Source organism: Phascolarctos cinereus, unplaced genomic scaffold (assembly GCF_003287225.1).
Source record: "Phascolarctos cinereus isolate Bilbo 61053 unplaced genomic scaffold, phaCin_HiC Scaffold_5;HRSCAF=322, whole genome shotgun sequence".
In the NCBI taxonomy this organism is placed as follows: domain Eukaryota; kingdom Metazoa; phylum Chordata; class Mammalia; order Diprotodontia; family Phascolarctidae; genus Phascolarctos; species Phascolarctos cinereus.
The window spans coordinates 225,724,237-225,745,045 of NW_027555958.1; the positions used below are offsets into that span (position 1 = coordinate 225,724,237).

The 20,809-nt window shown below is 40.0% G+C and overlaps 1 protein-coding gene and 1 pseudogene across 4 annotated transcripts in view; both read left to right on the forward strand.

Annotated features, from left to right (window-relative positions):
• Nucleotides 1-20,809, forward strand: part of RCAN2 (regulator of calcineurin 2) — a 355,633-nt gene that overhangs the window by 299,095 nt on the left and 35,729 nt on the right. The window lies entirely within an intron of this gene.
• On the forward strand, nt 18,735-20,611 carry LOC110213495 (importin subunit alpha-1 pseudogene; annotated as a pseudogene).

Here is a 20,809-nt window from a genome sequence, read left to right on the forward strand (position 1 = left end):
TGCCCAGAGCTGAGTTATAGAGGATCTTCTTTGTGGAACAGCCAAGAGGCCAGTGTCACTGGATCAAAAAATACATGGTCCCGTGCAGTTTTAATTGAGGTCAGCTTCTTAACATTGCCCACACTGAAGAAACGTCACCCTTTTGCCGTTAGTGAATTAGAAGCATGATGCAGTAGAAAGACTGCTGAACTTGGAATCAGGCAGGTAACATGAATTTATTAAGCACATAGTAATATGTGCTAGGCACTGTGCTATGTTCTGGAGATACAAGCAAAAAAAAAAGACAATCCTTGCACTTGAGGAGTTTGCATTCTAAATGAAAAAAGAGAATATATAAAAGGGAAGTGAAAAGCAGAGGTATATCCACTTGGAGGCATGGTGGTGAAGCCTGGAGGTCAGAAGCACATTTAGGAAGGGAATGAAGCATGAGTAGCCTGGACCCATCCCCCAAATGGCACTTTCCTACCAAAAGAAACTTACCAATGGGGGAAAGGTCCAACATGATGGGAGGATGTCCCACAATGAGAAGGTCCCAAGCACTGAAGGAAGTTCCTGAATGAGAAGGTGAGATGTTGGTGAAGTTTACTTACTATCTTACTACTTTTTCTGGGATTTGGTTTCATTGTTGGTAAAATAAGAGTGTTTATTTACCTTGTCATGGGTGGAGAAGTTTATATAGTGTCCATTATAAGATGATGGATTTCTCAGAAATTGTCCGCTAAAGATTTTGTCCATCTTTGTCTTCTAAGGCCAATAAGCTAACCAAGGGTGAGAAGACAAAAATTAATCCAACCCTACAGGGGATAATGATGTCTGTAATTGTTGTTCATCCTTCAGTTTTGAAGCGTACCGATGACATCATGGGGGATGTCTTGATTTGCTTGTGAATGGGATGTAAGTGAGGCAGAGGTGTGCCTCTTTCTGAGTCACCTAAGTCCAGTGACAGGACAAAAGTCAAAAGATGACTGGCAATGGCCCAGAATGTAGTAAATGACCTTGGTGTTTTCAGTGTCTGGCCAAGCTCTAAGCACTCCATAGCACTTGCTTCAGTTGCCTTCATGGCTGTTGGAACAAATTGTTCTCCTCAGTCCATTGTGATGGGAGAAGTCTTCCCATTCTTGGAGCAGACATCCCTCTAACTCACCAACGGATTTGAGGCCTGTCGGTGAGTTAGGGGATGGCAATAATAACAACAGTGGAGCTTGTCAGTGCACAGCATCTATGTACAACTCAGCCATAGCGGGAGCAGAGGAGGCATTTCAGCTAAGCTCAATCCTGACAACCAAGTCTGATGGTATTTGTGGTGTTTCAGACCTACCTAGGGGTGTGCTAGCTGGCTCTCAGTGTGAGTATCTGCTCCTAGGAAATGGGCCAGTGACATAAAAGAAGTCATGAGTTATTGTTTTGTTGATTGTTTAGACGTAAGAAAGTGACTGAGAAATGTTAATAAGGCAGATTAAACTTGAAAAGTGTGTTGTGCGTACATTTTTTTTTCCAGATAGTTGGTGGTCAAACATTTACAACACCCCATTGCCTGTAGTTCTCCACTTCTGTTATTTTCTTTTCTTTTCTTTTCTTTTTTTTAGGCAATTGGGGTTAAGTGACTTGCCTAGGGTCACACAGCTAGTAAGTGTCAAGTGTTTGGTCTGAGGCTGAATTTGAACTCAGGTCCTCCTGACTTCAGGGCTGGTGCTCTATCCACTGTGCAACCTAGCTGCCCCATAGTTCTCCACTTTTGTATGGAATCACAAACAGTTTGCACTACACCAAGCAACCCTAGAAATTTTCTCTGCCCACCTGGTGAAAGACTCTAGATATCCACTACACTCTCAGTAGAGAAAGAGGTGGGGAAAGAAGAAATTTCACAGAGAAAAAGTGTGATCCATCTTGGAAAAGTGTGGTAATCTGAGTCAACAGGATTCCATACGGAGTCAACTTACATCCACAGGGTGACCAAATCTAAGGGTCTGGAGTTCAGAGCATCTTTCCAAGCCACTCAGAACATGTGATCACATAGGATAATTGATTTAGGGCTGGGAGGGACCTCAGAGGACACTTAGTCCAGTTCCCTCCTATTATAGATGAGGTAACCAAGGTCAAGAGCATGAAAATCACTTAACCCAAGGGCACACAAGCAATAAGGGTCAGAGGTAGAAATCCACAGAGGCAAGAACACACCATGAAGCAGAGCAGTAGACATCAGTGAGATCAATCAATTGATTAACCAGTCAACACACATTTATTAGTCAGCCAATAAATATTTATTGTCTACTATGTGTCAGGTACTATACTAGGCACTGGGGATACAAAGACCAAAGAAATGAGATAGTTCCTACCCTCCAGGAGTTTACCTCTTACAAGAGAGAGTGGAAACATGCACACATATATTTTATATTATAAAAAATATTAATTATATATTATATAAATAATATATAGATTGTATACTTATATATCGAGATAATTATACATTTATGATCATAAGTGTATAATTATATAACTTATATAATTATAAAATTCTAAATTATAGTTCTAAAATTATAAATATATATAATATGAAACACATACAAAATAAATTAAAAGTAATTTGAGGTTAGTGCTCTAGTAGTTGAGGGCTGGAGAGTAGAATGTCAGAAACAATGTCTTGTAGAAGGTGGCTCTTGAAAGGAAAGTAGGAATTCCAAAAGGCAGGAATGAGTATATTCTCAGCATGGGGGGCGGGCAGTTTGTACAAATGTGTCAAGGTGGGAGATGGGGTGTCCCGTGTGATAAATAGCAAGAAGGTTAACTTCGCTGGACAGCTTGTAAAGGGCTGTGCTGTACTAAAGGCCGGCAAGGCAGGTTGGAACCAGGTCATGAAAGGCTTTCAAACAGGGAATGTATGACAAAATTAGAAGTTTATTTGAGATTGCAGACATTTCACCTTCTACGTCTCCTCTGCTGATTTATCTGATCATGGAAGGTGTGCTCTAGTCTTACCCCTCTTTCCTCTGCTGCACTGGTACAGCCAATGGATCCTGACAGATACTGGTTCCCACTTCAAACATGGCCACCTGTTCATTACATACAGCAGTTTATTCCTAGCTGAACAGCTGGCTTGTTACCCTATACAACACCTAAGCACCATCTCAGTCAGTTTTTATAATACTTCATTTGAAACCATACTCAGTACTTGCTTTACCCAGGCAATCAGTTTAGCTTTCAATAAATCCACTCTTGTCATGGAGGATATTGACCGTCTTTTTTTCCAATTAGGGGAGGCTTTTCTTCTGGCTCTTGTAAACTGTGTTCTGGAATCATCAGTTGATTAGAAGGGTGATTTACCAAAATGCCAATGAATTTCAATGTGCATGGGTTTGTTTTGTGTCAGGATGTTATAATTAACAAGCGTTTGGTTCCCAGGGTGTATGAAGAGCAGAACAGATCAGAAAGATCTGCCTCATGCCTAGAGGGCTGACATTCTAAATAAAGGAGAAAAACAGGACTGCAACATGGAGATAGGGGAGCATGTGTATTCTTAGCAACATAATTGATTCATACGCCTTAGTTCTTGAGCTCATGATTTCTACATTTGGTGATAAAAGGTTGCTTGTATCTTTGTTGTTTTTTTTTAAAAAAACAACTCTTTCTAAAAAAAATTAAAGGAGAAACATCTTTGAAGGTTTGCTTTGATCATTTTCATAAGCTTTGGCAAAATGAATAAATTAAATTTTAAACTGAATATCTTTAGAAAGATGGATTAGGAAGCATATGAGAGCCAGCAGGGTGTTGTGGAGAGAGTACTAGACTGGGAATCAGAGGATTCCCCACCCCAGTCTGCTGTGTGACCTTGAACAAGTCATCCTATTTGGGGGGCTTCAGTCCTATCTTTTGTAAAAATGAGGCAGGAATCTGGCATTTTCCTAGTTACATAATCTTGGCCTGGTTACCTGTCCTTTCTGGGGCTCTGTCTCTTCATCTGTAAACCCAGTGAATTGAACTGGATGACCTCTGAGGTCTCTTCCAACTTTTAATATATGATCCTCTAGATATATGATTCTTTGCATATATGATCCCAAATCCTGTGATATCAAAGGCCTCTTCTAACTCCAGATTTCTGGTCTTGTGTTTCCCATTTAGCATTTTGCAAAACCTCCAAAGGGGTTCACACAAAACATTTTTAATTTTTTAATGGCATCATAAGCAGTAAATAATTACAGAATATTATGACTAGTATCTTAAAAGAGTAACTAAGTGATACAGTGAATAGAGTGCCAGGCCTGGAGTCAGGAAGACTGGAGTTCAAATCCAGCCTCAGACACTTACTGGTTGGCAAGTCACTTAACCCTTTTTCCCTCATTTTCCCCATCTGTAGAATGAGCTGGAAAAGGAAATAGCAAACCACTGCAGCATCTTTGCCAAGAGAACCCCCAATGGGGTCACAAAGAGTTGGATAAAACTGAAATGAGTGAACAACAACAAATATTAAATTACTCTGGGGGTTCACAACATTTTGTTGGTTATTGTTATTGAAAGAAGTTCAAAGAACAAAACAAAAATGTTGAAAACCACTGAGGATACTATGAAGCAAGTGATTTTTAAGGTCAACACCAACTCTACTTCTATGACCCTCTGATGGCATTAAGTTAATAACGTCCTTCTAAACTCCTTAGTGCCCATGTGAAAAGTTCCCTTTAAACATTCATTTTCCTAATGGGAAGACAATAAATTACTGTTGGAAGGAAAGTTTATTGTTTCTGTCAGCCAGGTCACTAGGGAGTGTGGCGGGTGGCTAAGTGGGAGGGGTAATTTCCTAAATGGACTTTATAGTCTCAAAGAGTTAACTACATGTCAGGAGGGAGACTAGTTTATGCTAACAACAGCAGCAACAAAGCCCTCATGCCCCATAATTCAGAATTAAAATAAAAGTGATTTAATGAAGTGTCCTATTAGGAGAGTAAATATAAGCTATGTGAATGAGAATCAATATACATTAAAATGAATACAGCCCCCAAATCACATTTAATTACATTATATTTATTTAGATTTTTAATCATGCGTGGCATGACTTAGCATCGTACCTGGTCAATGACATCATCTCCAGAGGCACACAGGGCCCAAGGTCATTGTTAAAGGGACCCAGACAACAGGGAAATCGTGTTACAGTCAGGCTCTCCCTTCTATCCCCAACCTTTTCACATGGATGGAAAAGAGCAACACTAAATAAAGGGAAAATCATAAAAGGGATATGTACTGTCTGAGCCAGACCTGTAATAAAGCTAAGGTAGCTAGGGCTTTTCCCAAGTGCTGATATGTTGGGATGTAGACAAGTTTCCTCCCATTGTATCCAAAGTAGAGGTACCACCATTCCCTTCTGTCAAATCTCTCCCCTGACCTCCCTGCCCCACTTCCCTGGGATGAAGGAGGAGGGAAAGGCAGACCTTGGGAAAGGTTGAGAGATTCAAGTCAAAAGAAGTAAGAGTAAGGGGAAAAGATGGGCCAAACTGTCTCCTCTCTCCCAGCAATACTACACTGACTTATTCCCCTGAGAAGTTTGGGGGAGAAGGTGGATCTTGGGATGAGAAATGGAAAAGGGAGCAGGGTCTTTGTCTCAAAGGTCAAGAGCAAGAGAGGGATGGAATGACATGTCCCTTCCTACCCCCTAAACCATCCCTATTTGTGATTACCCTGCCTTTGCCAAGATCTGCCTACTATACCCTGGTCTCTTTGAGGGATGGCTTGTCTCTCCTATCTATTCAACTGAATTTGCCCCAGATGCCAAGATATCTTAGATGCAACCTGGCCAGAGGGATACGTGCAGGGTTGATTAGAGGTGTACCTGGTTTGCTTTGGTGATAGGTGGGCTGATTACATGTGTGTGATCCTTGTGTATTTTTTTTTTATCAACAGAGAAGAGCCTCCTAATTTTCTTCTAACTATTCTTCAGTAACAAGAGGGGCAAACTCAGTACCTTAGGGACAGCCCAGCTGCTCAGAATCACCTGGTTCTAGTATTGACTCCAATAGAATTTTAAAATCGAAATGCCTAGAAGAAACCTACATCTAATTACTGAATTTGGTTCCACCTTTGAGGTAGAGTCATCATCAAGATCATCATCATCATGGCCAATATTTATATACCGAGCCTCAACACAACCATTCAAAGTGCAATTATTATCATCATTTTACAGATGGGAAAACTGAGGTTCATGGGGACTTAAGTGACTTGACCAAGATCACACCATTTCTAAGTAGCTTACGGAAGATTCAAACTCAGATCTTCCTAACTCCAAGTTCAGCTATCAATATACGATATATGATTAAATTAAATCAGGACCAATTGAATCTATACTCATGTACTCATTTCCTTAAAACTGTCTTTTACAATCTTTAAGGACTATGTATGTGGGTTCATGACCTATTTCTGACCTATCTCTGACAGATATTAACTACGTCACCAATAAATTATATAATCTCTCAGTGTTTCAAGCAGCTCTCTAAGGCTGTAACAGAATAGTTGTCCATTTGCATTGATGGAGAGAGTGTCCACACTGGAAGCCCCAACACCATGAAATCAAAGGTCTACACCTCATCAAAATACTCCACAATTATGCTACTAAGAAGCCACATAGTGTCTATATATAGCATAGAGATACTATATCTATCTATCTATATAGACATAAGGATAGATAGATATAAACCCATATATGTATATATATATATATATATATATATACATATATATATATACACATAAATATTCATATGTAATGTAATAAACTGCCTAACTTGTGATTCCCTGAGTGCTTCTGTTCCTTCTAGGTAGCTCTCCTCACATATAATGTACGATTTTGATGTCGAATCTACCTGTATCCATGAGTGTGTACATACACACCCACATGCATATACACATATTGAAAGACTCAGGAAAAATCTGTTCATTAAAATAAATCTAATAGAAAAAAATACATTTATTTACCTTATATAAGCTTTTTTTTTTAACCAGACTTATGATTTAATTGGTATAGGGAATTTCTTCATTGGAAATTCCAACAAAGAAACTCTTTCTATGACTACAATATGACACTTGTTCTGTAACTCAGAGTTTCTAAGAGTTGAGTGGCTAAGTGGAAGATTGAATAACTTGCCCAGAGTCACACAGTTATCATGTGTCTCAGGTGGGACTTGAACCCAGATTTTCTAGGACTTCCAGACCAATTCTCTAAGCCAGTTTACCATGGCTGGCTCTGAGCAGCTTATATGTAAATCCTTGCCTTTGAGGCCAGGAGTAATAAAGCTAATGGAGGAATCAATATTTAAACTCACTTACAATACAATTTATATACCTTTAAAAGATGAGATAACCTCTTAAAGGAAGTTATATGTTTCCTGATTTTAGCATGAACAATTAGATTTTTTTTAAGCACTAAGCTCATATATCTACTAAAGAATGCTAAAAGCACCAGATATTCCTTGCCGATTAATGATCAGATAAGAGGAGCTGATGGCCTAGAGTAGAGCTAGGCCACCATTAATTCCCAACTAAGTAGTCATTGCTATTTTAAGCTGAAATTTGGCAAGAATATCAATGAGAAGTGTACTTGGGCAACATTTATCATCTATACATACAGGGCTGATTTTTTATTTAGTAACCCTCATCCTTCACAATCTATACTCTAGGAAAAATGCTTCAAGGCTACCATAGTCTCTTTAAGTTCCCTTAGGCTAAGTGGTAGAAAAACACAAAGCAGGCATTACTTAGTTCTGGCATTTATAGAAAGGTTGCATTATAAATTTGACTTTGAGGAAAAGTTTAAAAATTATTTCTAGCATTCTAGGGAGATGAGTGAAGCATGATCTCTGCTTTGGGCACCATGTTGCCTTTCCCCCGCTTATGTAATGCTTCTTCATGTAGTCTTTGATCTACCTTTTTGTAACTTCTGGTTTTCCAAGAAGGAAGTAAGATTCATCAGCTTTTGACTATAAACGCAATCTTCGGTGTCTACTGTTTTGTTATGAAAGTGTAAAAAATAATTCAGTAGACTAAAAATATTTGTTGAGGAAAGGTTTAAGACGGTCTCAAGGTTCATGCAATGTTGTGTTCTCATGTTCTGCAAGTTATGACTCTGAACTTTTTAGCATTTTCTTGATTTTTCTTCTGCTATGATAATCCATTTTCCATCTCTTCTGTCCACCTACATTGCCTCAGACAATAGGGCTTTTCTTATGACTCAGTGTCCTTTAATGTGGCACTTAGAGTTTCTAGAATTTAGCTCTTTCTCTCCCTTTGAGGCAGCTAGGTGACTCATTTGATAGCGTTGGGTCTAGAGTCAGAAATATCTGAGTTTAAATCTGGCCTCAGACACTCATGAGCTGTGTAATCCTGGGCAAGTCACTTAACCCTCTGTCTGACTTTGTTACCTCAACTATAAAGTGGTACTAATAATAACACCAACCTCACAGACTCGTATTTGTAAAGTGCTTGGCACAGTCGAGGCAACTAAGTGGTACAGTGGATAGAGAGGGGGGCCTGAAGTCAGGAAGACCTGAGTTCAAAGCTGCCCTTAAACTCTTATTAGCTGACTGACCATGAGCAAGTCACTTAACTTCTAACAGAGCCAGTTTCCTCAGCTGTAAAATGGGAATGATAACAACACCTTCCTCTCAAGGCCATTGTTAGGATCCAATGAGATAATATTTGTAAAATACTTAGCACAGTACTCTTAGTACATAGTAAGCACTATATGAATGTTTGTTTCTTCCCATTCTCCACAGTGCCTATCACACAGTAGGCACTTAATAAATGCTCGTTTCTTTCATTCTTCCATCCTTTACCTTGCATATTCATAATGTCAAATAAAGCTAGGCTGCAAATCACCCTTTGGATTCTGTAAAAATTAGTTATTGATATGAACCATTTGTCTCTTAACACTGAGATCTGGTATGCTTAAGATTTTGAAGAAGAGAAGGCCAGGAAAGTGGAGCTCGCTCAAGTATTAGGATGACTATCATGGGAGGGGGCAGCTAGGGGGCTGAGTGGAGAGAGTGTCAGGCCTGAAGTCAGGAAGACTTATCTTCCTGAGTTCAAATCCAGCCTCAGACACTAGTTGAGTGACTCTAAGAAAGTCACTTAACCCTGTTTGCCTCAGTTTCCTCATCTGTAAAATGAGCAGCTGAAGAAAGAAATGGCAAACCACTCTAGTATCTCTGCCAAGAAAACCCCAAGTGGCATCATAAAGAATTGGACATGACTGAAACGACTGAACAACCTTGCATAAATCATAAAGGCATGGAAAAGCTAGGACTAATAAGGTGGCTTAGTAGGCATACATACTTTCATTCCCTGTGTTGCTGTTGGATCATCTTGTGTAAGTCGCTGAATGTGTTTTTAGGTCATGTTTTCTTATTTGTAAGGTGAGATGTCTACAAGGCGGAAGCTTGATTGAAATGATTTTGACCATCCCTTCCATTCCTTTTCCTCCCTCTTAAGAGAAACTAGACGGGGTCAAAGTGAATGCTTCTGACTTCACTAAAGAGAAGAAAGAATGTACCATCTCATTGTGATGTTTTCCAGGCACGATGAATTTTGAGAGTACTGCTGGAGAGGAGAGATTGTAACAAAAGAAATAATAGAGAAAGTAGCCTTCCGAGAGCTGTGGGTATTGAATTCATAGTCAATTAAGACCAAGCTGCTTCCCTGACATTTAGAGTATAGTGTTGGAGTTAAGCGTTAGATGCCGCTCTTTCAAAACCTTCCCGAGTGAGGTGGGGGTGGGGGAAAAACCTCTGTAGCTCTAGTATAGTAAATTCTCTTCGTGATAAATAAGACAGAAGGCAAAATCTACCCACATCTTACCTTCTCAGAGTGATTGCATTGAAAGAGGCTTCCAACCTTAATTCCCTTCACTTTCTTAAAAAGAATCAGGAAAAAAAAAACTCATAGAGCAGCCATCCTCAAGTGTGGTCTGAGGATTGTAGGGAGATTAAGACCCTTTCAGGAGTCCATTGAGTCAAAACTATCTTCATAATAATACTAATGTTATTTACCTATTAAAATATCTTTCCCTTTTCCAGCTACACATCTGTATGAGGCCACATTTTTTAAAGTATACTTCAATAAAAGCAACATCACAATAGATTGAATGCAAAAGCAGATAAGAGAATTCAGCTATCTTCCATTAAGCCAGATGATAATTTGTTGTTCAGTCATTTCAGTTACATCCAACTCTTCAAGACCCCATTTAGGGTTTTCTTGGCAAAGATACTGGAGTGGTTTGCCATTTCCTTTTCCAGCTCACTTTTGACAGATGAGGAAACTGAGGAAACAGGGTTAAGTGATTTGCCCAGGGTCACACATTTAGCAAGTATCTGAGGCTGGATTAGAACTCTGGTCTTCCTGTCTCCAATCCTGGCTCTCTATTCATTGTGCCACCTAGGATAAAGAAATTTGCAAAAATAGGTAAAACAATGCTACTCTTCTTGCTATATTCTTTGTTTAGTTACTTTTCATTAAAATGTTATTTATATTAATATGTAATGGATCTAGTATTATTATTTAAACAAATTAAAATAACTTTATTTTAGTTTTATTCTAATATGGTAAATATCAATAGAGATGATAGAAACAAAAGCTCTTTGGGGTCTTCAATAATTTTTAAGAATATAAAGCTCTCTTTCTGGAGGTCAATAGCATGCTTCATCATGAGCCACCTGGAATTGTGGTTGATTATTGTTCTGATCAGAGCCCTAAGCCTGTCAAAGTTGCTTGCCATAATAGTGTTGTTATTATTGTGTAAATCATTCTCCTGGTTCTGCTCACTTCTCTCTTGATCAGTTCATACAGGTCTTCTCAGGTTTTTTCTGTAACTATCCCATTCATCATTTCTTACAGTACAATAATATTCCATTACATTCATATATACCATAACTTATTCAGCCATTTTCCAATTGATAGAAATCCTCTTAGTTTCTCATTTTTTGCTCCCACAAAAAGGAGTAGCTAAGATTCTGATAAGATACAGACATCATGGTGCTCCTTGGAATGCCTTTAATTTTGGCTGTTGCCTTTGCAACATAAAAGTTAAGAACCACAACAATACAGCTGCTTACAGTTAGCCATCAAAAAAATTAAAGGAGGCAGTAGAAAGTGAGCTTGATTTGCAGTCAGAGGAGATGATTTCAAATCCTGGCTGTGCCACTTACTAACTGTGTGACCTTGGACAAATCACCTTCTCTGGGCCTTCCTTACTCTACTGCTATAAAATGAAGAGTTAGACCAAATAATCTCTAGGGTCTTCTCTCTGCCTACAAGTGTATAATCCTGATCTTCCCTAATACTTCCAACTCATGGGGATCTTCATCTCCCACCATCTTTTGGGCTTTTATTTATTTATTTATTTATTTATAGCCTTTTAAAAAAATTTTAAGTTCCAAATTCTTTCCCCACTTCTGAGTTTTTATAAAGCTTATTGTTTATTACTCTAATAGCCACCGGGTGCAGGGACAGACTGCCTTGTGTTATTAGGACCTGTATGAGGGGTTGGGCCACAGGACTGTTGCCCCTAGCTAAAATGTGGGCTTGTTAAGGGTGAAAAGCAAGAAGGCATGCCATGAAGTTCTTTGTATTTCCTCTCTCACCCCAAGGTCCATTACCTTGCTTAGTGAGTACTCTACAAATGTTTGCTCAATGCAACAGTGTATTAAGTCTTTATGGCAACTGATGCTACGGCACAAGTCTATAATCCCTGCTTAGAGGAGGTTAAGGTCAGCAGGATTGCCTGAGTTTAGGAGTTCTTACCTGCAGTAGGCTATGCTCATTGGGTGTCCAAACAAAATCAAGCAGCAATATGGGGAGCCCACATGGGGTGGGGACCAAGCTGCTTAAGGAGGGGCAAAAGGGACCAGCTTGGGAAAAGAGCAGGTCGAAGGTTCTGTGCCAATTGGCAAGTGAGGCTAGCCCATGAATAGCCGCAAAGAGAAAGAGAGACAAAGACAGAGACAGAGATAGAAAGAGACATAGAGATAGAGACTTGGAGACAAAGACAGAGAGACTACTATGCTTGTTACTGGGGTTGCAAAACAAAATAAAACAAAACTCAACAACAAAACTCTGCCCTCAAGGAGCTGATATTCCACTTAGGTGGCAGCAAGTACATAAGCAAGCAAATATAAGGTAATTTGAGGAGGTAGAGAGTCATAATTGTGAGCATTAAGGGAGGCTTTTCAGAGCAAGCAGCACTCGAGGTGATCCTTGAAGGAAGATAAAGATTGAGAAGAGGAAGGGGTATATTCCAGGTATGGGAAAATTGCTTGTGCAAATGTGTAGAGGTGGGAGATAGGACTCCAAATGCAGGAAATAGGGAGCAAGCAGGTTAGGTTGAAAACTAAAATGCATGAAGGGACACAATGTGAAGAAAGGCAGGAAAGATAGGCTAGAGCTAGGCTACAAATGCCGGGCGAAGAAACTTGTTTTTTATCCCAGAAGCAGTAGAGAGATACTGGACAGGAGGGGCGTTCTTTAGGAGTGTGATTTTGGCAGCTATGTGAAGAGTAGATTATAAAGGAGAAAGAGAGGAAGCAGGGAGACCTATTAAAAGGTCGTTCCAGTGCTTGAGAGGAGAGGTGACTTAACTCACCAATAACATCACAGCTCTAAGACATGAGGAAGAATGAGGGCAGCTAGGTGGCACAGTAGATAGAGTGCCAGCCTTGGAGTCAGAAGGCCCTGGGTTCAAATCTGACCTCACATACTTAACTAGCTGTGTGACCCTGGGCAAGTCACTCAACCTTGTTTGTCTCAGTTTCTTGATATGTAAAATGAGCCGGAGAAGAAAATGGTAAACTGGTCTAGTATCTCTGCCAAGAAAACCCCAAAAGGGGTCATGAAGAGTTGGAAACAAGTGAAAAATAAACAACAAAATAGAAAGAGTCAACAACTAGATATAGTTAATATTTATGGAGAAGTATGGAGTTTTGCAAGGTGTCTCTCTATGGCAGAGATGTATATGGAGAGTGAAAGGGAGACAATAATTATAGTAATGACAGCTAACATTTATGTAGCACTTACTCTGTGCCGTGCTCCTTTGCCTCTGGCATTCCCATAAGAATGACTGGTACCACGGCCATCTCTGGACACAAAGGCAAAGTAGACAGCTGCCTACATGGCATGAGTTGAGGGGGCAACACGAAGTTTTGTCTTTGATACTATGGTGCTCAGACATTCTACTTTTATAGATGTGTAGGCTCTGGCTGAGCTAAGGTTTTTCCCTGGAGGGGTAGCAGATTGCTGAACTAATACATTATCACTTTTTTCCACTTAACCCATTATCAGCTACTGCCACCACAGAAAGAACATGGCCTTGAAGTAATAGGAAGTAGGACAGGCAAACTTGGATGAGAGGAAGATGGAAAAGGTTGGGAGCATGGGCCATTGTTTTCAGTCACGGGACACCAGAGTGGGAGGCCTTGAACAGACATCAGACTTTTTTTTTTTAAATTGGGTGACTAAGCCTGCAGTGGAGAGTTGATAACCATGGCACAGATTGGAATCTGAAAACTGTGTTCAAAGGGAGTCCTCATTATCTCCCAAAGAAGTCACCCAGATGACCTGGGGGCTCAGCAGCAGATGGTAACTCAAGTCAAAGCTGGATCAGCTCAAGGCTCCCTTGACCACAAGGCATGAAGGGGCATCGAGAATACTAGATCCACAAGCAAGGCTAAATGGTACTATAGTGATGTCTGTCAGCAGGGCTAGGGCTAAGAACTTGCAGAACACAGAAGATGGAGAACTAGGGACAGAGATAGTTTGCTTGGAATAGACACTATGGAGTCTGAAGGGACTAGTGGTTCACTGAATTCCAACCTGTATTTTATGAAAGCAAAGCTGGAACTCCTGGGCTTTTGTAGCTAATGAAGAAATGAGTGAGAAAGCACTTACTGAACTCTTACTACATGCCAGTGATGAGGATAAACATACAATAATAATTCTTATTATTATTATATAATATTGATATCTAATATTTTCATAATATTGTTGTTACATAATTGTTTTATAATGATATATTGTTATAAAATAAGTTAACTAATATAAATTCTATTTAACATATTAATTATATCATACACTATTTAATATAATGTATGTTGTTATATAACAAAGCATTGTTTGTATTATTATTTAATAACAACAATTAGCATTTATGTAGCACTTTAAGATTTGCAAAATATTTTATAAATATTATCAAATTTGATCCTCACAACTACCCTGGGAGGCAGGTGCTGTTATTATTCCCATTTTACAGATGAGGAAACTGAGGCAGAGAGAGATGAAGGGACTTGCTTAAGGTCACACAGCTGGTAAGGGTTTGAGGCAGAATTTGAACTCAAGTCTTCCCAACTTCAGGTCCAGTTGTAATTGCAGGTCCAACTGTATTACCTGGCTGCTCAAGAGAAATTAAGCCAGTCCTGGTATTCTGGGAATTTACATTCTAATAAAGGGAGAGGACATATATAGGGCAGTGGTAGCCTGGAAAGCTTGTCTGGGAAGTCACAGACTTGTCGAGTGGACCCATAGGGTCAGATTAACTCACTCTTTCCCATAACAAATTCTCATAACACGGAAAGTGAAGGAAGTTAACGCGCCAGTCTCATGGCAGGAAGATGTCTTTGAAACCTGATCGGATGACTCAGCAGCCTAGATATAGTTACTCCTTTCCTGAAAAAACTTCTGTAAGTCCCCACTGCTTACTGAATAAAATACAAGCTTCTCTACACGTATTTTCAATTCCTCCGCAATCTGACATCAGTCTACCTATTTAGCCTGATTTCTCATTGTTCACCTTCACTCTGTAGGCCAGAAAAACTGGAGTAGGGTCATAGTTCCTGAACATTACTGCACATTGCCCATTAGACCTAGAAGGAACTTACCCATACTCTTCCTATTAAAATTCTTTCTTCAAAGCCTAATTGGGTGGTTACCTCTTACCATGAAGCCTTCCTCAATCTTGCTAGAAGTGATTTCTCAAACATTTCATGCTATTCTATTTGGAAACTCCTATGTGCTTACTTGATCGTGTTCTAATTTATCAAAAGTATTTTTCAAAGTCTTCTCCCCTCTTGGATTGTAAATTCCCTAAAGACAGGGACATTTTTCATCTTTATGTCTCCTTTAGCACCAGCACAAAGTGAGCATTTAATAGATATTTGCTAAATCGAAGTGATTTTTATTGAAAGAAATTAGGACAACAAAGCTTTTCGTGTCCGCTGGGCCTGGGAGGGCACAATGAACCATTTGGACTGAAAGACGTTAATAAACAGTTGAGTACCTTTGGACCTTCAATCCAGGCCACTTGTCAAGGATGGTACGTAAAGGAATCCTTATTCAGATACAGGATGGACGAAGGGATCTCTTGGGGCCTTCTGAATGCTAAGATTCTATGATTCTGTAAAGGGACAATAGGAGTTAGGCAAGGGATTAACACTGAAAGATGGCAGACATCACACAGATGTGATGAGGGACAAAAAAAGATTAAGGACCCATACCACTTGCATCATATTGTTTGTTGTTGTGGCTGTTACATTGCTGTGTTGGGGCTGTTAAAGTTCCATTGAGAGGCAATAGGATGCAGTGGAAAGTCTATGGGCTTTGGTGTTGAAGGACTTTAGTCCACAAACATTTATTAAGTACCTACTGTATGTTAGGCACTGTGCTAGGCACACAGGATGCGAGAACAGGGGCATTTTTCATCTTTATATCTCCTTCAACACCAGCACCAAGTGAGTATTTAACAGACATTTGTTTTTGTTGTTGATGGGTTTTTTGGGGGTTTTTTTGGTTTAACAGATATTTGTTGAATCAAAGTGATTTTTATTGAAAAAAAATGAGGAGACCAAATAATCCCTATTTGCAAGGACTTTATATTCTATTGGGGAAAACAACAAATACTATATAAGTATGTAAACAATTAAAATTAAGACAATAAACCCAAAGTAGTTAAATACAATGGGCATCTAGGTTATGCAGTGGATAGAGTGCTGGGCCTAGAGTCAGGAAGACCTGAGATCAAATCTGATATTATATATGTCTTAAGTTATGTGACACTAGGCAAGTCATTTACCCCTGTTTGCCTCAGTGTAGTCATTTGTAAAATGATCTGGAGAAGGAAATGGCAGATCACTGGAGTATCTTTGCCAAGAAAACCCCAAATGGGGACATGACTGGAATGACTAAACAAAAACAACAAAAATTAAATATAAGGTAGTTTGGGAGTGAAGGCACTCATAGTTGATGCACAAACTAGGAAGAGAAGGGAGTCTATGAGGTAGAGGTGAGGAGGAAATATATTCCAGGCACTGGGGGACAGCCATGGCAAAGGCATAGAAATGGAATATCACATATGAAGAATGAGAGAAAGCCAGTTTGGCTGAATTGCAAAGTGTAAGAAAAGTAGTAATATCCAGTGAAAAAGATAAGATATGCTAAGGCCGGGTGGTAAAGAGCTTTAAATGCTAAACAAAGGAGATGATATTTTCTCCTCTAGGTAATAATGAGCTACTGGAATATAGAGTAAGGGAATGACACAGTCATACTTACACTTAAGGAAAATTACTTTGACAGAAGAATATAGGCAAAACTGGAGCACCAAGGGACAAAAGACAAGGAGACCAATTAGCAAAAGATGGATGGATATAGGATGGACGGATATAGACTGAGAGATTCAAGAGCAGAAGAAAATGTAGAGTTGAAGTGGCTAACTATAGAGTTGGGATTGGAAAGGGAGGAAAATGAAGTCAGAGCAGAGCTAATTAATTGAGAAAATACTGAGGAGTAGAGGGATTAGAAGTCTCAGTGAGGGTGAAGCAGAATGGTGAGATTCAATGTGCTACTGGTACTGTCCCTGTGTGTGGCTGGGGGAGTGAAGGAGTAGGGCCTGGAACTTAAAGAAGCTGTGAAATTGGGAGTTTGGGGAATTTGTGGATGTATCTGTTTGAACATTGAAGTCCTCTAGTCAGGAGTTGGAGAGGAGAGAAAAATTGTCAGCCTGGTGCTGAATTCCTTAAGAAGGGGAAGGAAGTACCCTGTAAGGCTAGCTAGCATACGACAATCTCCGTGATTGGGTGCAAAATTTTGATTGAATGGACTTCAACATTGCTGAGTGATCATGGAAAAGTTTGGAATTGGCAGTACAGAACAAGGAGTATTCAGATCACCCCTTCAGGATCAGGGAGCGGGGGGGGGGGGGGCAGGCAATGAGAAAAGGTACAGCCAGTGCTGGAGAGGATGGCTAGAGATGCGCTATTAATGGGGGAAGCCAGGACTCAGTGGTGGCTAGGGAATGAAAAGAGTGTGAGAGAAAGAGGTCTAGGATGAAGGGAAATTTGTTCACTGTGCAACGAGAATTCCAGAGGGCACAGTAGAAGGGTGAGCTGGGAATGGGAAATGAGTTGAATAAGACAGAGTAGAATGGTGGGGGGAAAAAGGGGTGGGAGGCTGAGTAGAAATTGTTCTTCTATAGCCAGAGATAGATTAATAAAGGGATATGTAGAGAAGAGGGAGCCAAGATATTGTTAGCCATATGTATAGTAATGGATGGCAGATAAATAGCAAGGCTCACAACCTCCAATGATGATGATGATGAGGAGGAGGAGGAGGAGGAGGATGATCATGATCATGATGATGCTGCTGATGCTGCTGCTGATGAGGAGGAGAGGAGGAGGATGATAGCTAACATTTATATAGCACCTACTAAGTTCCCTGCTAAGCGCTTTACAATTATTATTTCATTTGGTCCTCACTAGCAACCCTGTTGCTATTATTATCCCTCTGTTACAGGTGAGGAAACTGGGGTAAATAGAAGTTAAAAGACTTGTCCAGGGTAACACAACTGTTATGTGTCTGAGGCTGGATTTGAACCCAGGTCTTCCTGACTTTTGGCCCATTCCACTACCTAGCTGCTCCCAATGAGTATTGCAGAGGGCACTGGTCTGCTGGGCCTTAAAAGTCCCTTCGACATCAAAATCTATGATGCCTTTTGTTTTTACATCACAATCATTTCTCAGTTCCCTAGGAGCCATCCCTTGTAACATAGGAATATAAAGCAGTTAAGCAACGTGAACCAATGTCTGGCAGCAAAATAAATAAGCATTTATTAAGCACCAACTGTGTATCAGGCACTGTACTAAGTATTGGGGATGGAAAAAGAGGCAAAAGACAGTCTATGCCCTCAAGGAGCTTACAATCTAATGGATATGCAACATTACACACCTAAAATCTCTCCCTTCTCTATGGAGAGGAGGAAAGCATGTTTCATCATCTATTCTCCGGGCCAATTGATCACTCCAATTAGGCAAAATAGAGCTGCCTTTCAGAGTTGTTTCCATTTACATTATTACAGTCATAATTTATAGTGCCTAATTCTGTTTATCTTACTGTAGCTCCTGCAGGTCTTCTTCTGCTTCTACAAATTCCTCATATTCATGATGTCTATAGCTCTATAATATTCCATTAAATTCAGACACCATGATTTGTTTAGCCATTCCCTAACAGATGAACCCACTTTGTTTCCAATTTTTAACTGGCACAAAATTCCTAGGAATATCTTGGTACCTATGGAACCTTTTTCCATAGTCAACAAACATTGATTATGCTCCTACTATGTGCCAAGATTAAGGAGGACTTTAGTTGAGACTTGAAGGAAACTAAAGAAGCCTGGAGGTACTGATGAGGAGGGAGAGAATTCTAGGTATGGAGGACAACCAGTGAAAATGCTTGGAGTTGGGAGATGGAATATCGTCTTCCAGGAACAGCAGAGACCCATTAGTACCATGAGCATCCCAGAGTATGTGGAGAGGATCAAGATGTAAGAAGACTGGAAAGGTAGGACAAGAGCAGGTTAAGAAGGGCTTTAAAAGTCAGACAGGACACATGGCTTTCGGTTCTGAGCTATAGTGGCTGCTGGAAGTCTACCCGTGATGCAGCTGCAACCTCCCGTTCCTTCCGCCACGGGGCCCAGCGACCTCCAGCAACTTCCCTCCTTGCTTTTCTCCCAGTGTGGAACACAACCACATCCACCAATGAAAATGCTAATTCACCAGCTGCTCGGTTTAATAGGTTTAAGAACAAAGGGAAAGACAGCACAAAAATGAGGCGCCGGAGTATTGAAGTGAATGTAGAACGAGGAAAGCTAAAAAAGATGACCAGATGCTGAAAAGAAGAAATGTCAGCACTTTTCCTGATGATGCCACTTTCTCCTCTGCAAGAAAACTAAAATAACCAGGGCTCTGAGGATTGGTCTGTTGAAGAAATAGTCAAAAGCATAAATAGTAATAATCTGGAGGTTCATCTTCAGGCTACTCCAGCTGCTAGGAAACTCCTTTCGAAGGAAAAACAGCCTCCCAAATAATTGAGGCTGGTAGAATTTCAAAGCTAGGAGGCTTCTTGGGCAGGACAGACTATAATCCTATTCAGTTTGAATCTGCTTGGGCACTTACTAACATTGCTTCTGGAATATCAGACCAATCCAAGGCTGTGGTAGATGGAGGGGCTATCCCTGCGTTCATTGCCCTCTTGGCCTCTTCCCAGGCTCGCACCAGTGAACAGGCAGTGTGGGCTCTGGGAAACATTGCAGGTGATGGTTCAGCCTACAGAGACTTGGTTATCAAGTATGATGCAAAAGACCCTCTTTTAGCTCTGTCTGCAGTTCCTTATATATCATCATTAGCATGTGGTTACTTAAGAAATCTTCCCTGGATAGTTTCAAATCTTTGTCATAACAAGAATCCTGCTCCCCCAGTAGGAGCTACTGAGCAAATTCTTCCTACCTTAGTTTACCTTTTGCGTCATGATGATCCAGAAATTCTGGCAGATACCTGTTCGGCCATTTCCTGCCTCACAGATGGCTCAAATGACAGGACTGAAGTGGTTGTGAAAATGGAGCTGTCCCACAGCTAATGAAACTTCTAGGATCTGGTGAATAGCCAATAGTGACTCCTTCCTTATGGGTTATAGGAAATATTGGCACTGGGACAGATGAACAAACTCAGATTGTAATAGATTCAGGAGTGCTACGTGTCTTTCCTAGCTTTCTTATCACCCCAAAACCAATATCCAGGAGGAGGCTGCATGGACCGCGTCAAACATCATGGCTGGCCATCTGGACCCAATACAGCAAGTTGTGAATCATGGACTAGTTCCATACTTGTTTGGAATTCTGTCAAAGGGAGACTTTAAATTGCAAAAAGAAGCTATATGGACTGTCACAAACTATACAAATGGCAGAACAATTGAGCAGATTGTATATCTTGTTCAAAATGGAATTCTGGAACCCTTAATCAACCTCTTGTCTGCAAAAGACAGCAAAATTGTCCTGCTTATTTTGGATGCAATTTCAAATATTTTTCTGGCTGCTGAAAACCTAAATGAAGCTGAATAACTCTGTAACCTAATTGAAGAATGTGGAGGGCTAGACAGAATTGAAGTACTATAGTCCCATGAAAATGAAATGGTATTTAAGGCTACCTCAAGCTTAAGTGAAAAGTATTTCTCTGCAGAGGAAGAAGATTAGAATGTTGTACTAGAATCTACCTCTGATGGCTATGCCTTCCAGATTCAAGATGGCACACCTCTGACCTTTAACTGTTAGAGTTTACATTCAAACCTTCAAGTCTTGTGTGCCTTGTTTTTGGTATAAGTTTCTCTTACTGTCTTTCACTAAGATCTTTTTTTTTAAATGTGACTTTTTCACATAGCATTAATGCATACTTGAACAGTTTGAACTGTGTACATAATGTATAAAACCTCTATCCTCAATAAGGATTCTTATTTCTATGTGGAATTTCCC